Source organism: Schistocerca gregaria, chromosome 4 (assembly GCF_023897955.1).
Source record: "Schistocerca gregaria isolate iqSchGreg1 chromosome 4, iqSchGreg1.2, whole genome shotgun sequence".
Classification (NCBI taxonomy): Eukaryota; Metazoa; Arthropoda; class Insecta; order Orthoptera; family Acrididae; genus Schistocerca; species Schistocerca gregaria.
The window spans coordinates 82,768,174-82,769,406 of NC_064923.1; positions in this window are offsets into that span (position 1 = coordinate 82,768,174).

Consider the following 1,233-nt stretch of genomic DNA (forward strand, 5'->3'; position numbering starts at 1 on the left):
TCATTTTTGTAATTAAATATACATGTCTCCAAAAATATTACAGCTAAAATAATAAAACTTAAGACTATTATGTACAATATAATGCAAGCCATCTTGTACAATTTTTGTTTGAAAATGTACATCCACATGCATTTTATAAGGATTTGAATTTTTAATTACCATTGTTTCTATAATGTATCTTTTCTCACAAACTAATCAAGCAATAAAACTGGAATTTCAGTCTACATCTGCATACGAGGCTAATACAACAGGTGGAACAGATTTTGGTTCACAGTCACTGTAGATTTGAAATTAATATTCCAATTTTGTGTTACCTAGTGCTGCTCTGTTTTCATAAAGTTTTAAAGAAGAAGCTTTCTAAGAGAAAAGATAATGGAAAAGTGCTGCCCAAGATTAGTCAGTAAGTAATTCTTAAGAACTGTGCCAAATTTCAGGATGTTGGGTTTTATAGTTTCTGAGGAAAGGTAGATTATAGCTCAAAAAAGTCAGTTTATAGCAATTTGCATTTAAAGTTTTTATTTCAATTTTTGGCAAATTTCTAGCTAGAATTTGATTATGAAATTTTGGGATGTTATTCTTAAAAAAAATCAATCTAATAAATCACACAATTTAAAAAAAAAAACGATTTTTTTTTCCAGTTTTGCCCTACATCTCCCCTTAAGTTCCCATCCAGTTTGGCGTAGTGGGTACCCTTATGTTAAAAGTGCCAACTACAATGGTGAGCTTTTCAGCACAGACAGTTCAGGTAAATAGGATAACAGAAGTAGGATGGCTCAGAACAAGTGTGTCATTCACAAAATCTAATTACAAGAAAGTATAACTAAGGCAGATTCTTGTTCATATGCTAAGGTTTACACCTGCTCCGTGTTAACAATGAAATGTGGCCAACAAAATCTCCCCAAATATTAACTGCACAAATAGTACACAAATCCTGCTTAGTCATCCTATATGTCAGTGGCGGCCTCAACCAGTCTCCTGATCTGGAAAGTCAGGTTGTACTCGGCGACATGCCATATATTCAACTACTAAACATCATGATTGTACAACGAGAAAAATATCATTACCCCAAGCCCCACTCAATAGACTGGGATTGTCATGAACATCAGATTCTGGGGGCTCACTGGCATCATGTGAAGAATCGGAGCTTCTCAAACTCCCTCGAGACCAAACGCAAACACTACATCAGCACAGTCAATGTGAACACACTGATGAAGACAGGAAAGATGAGACAAC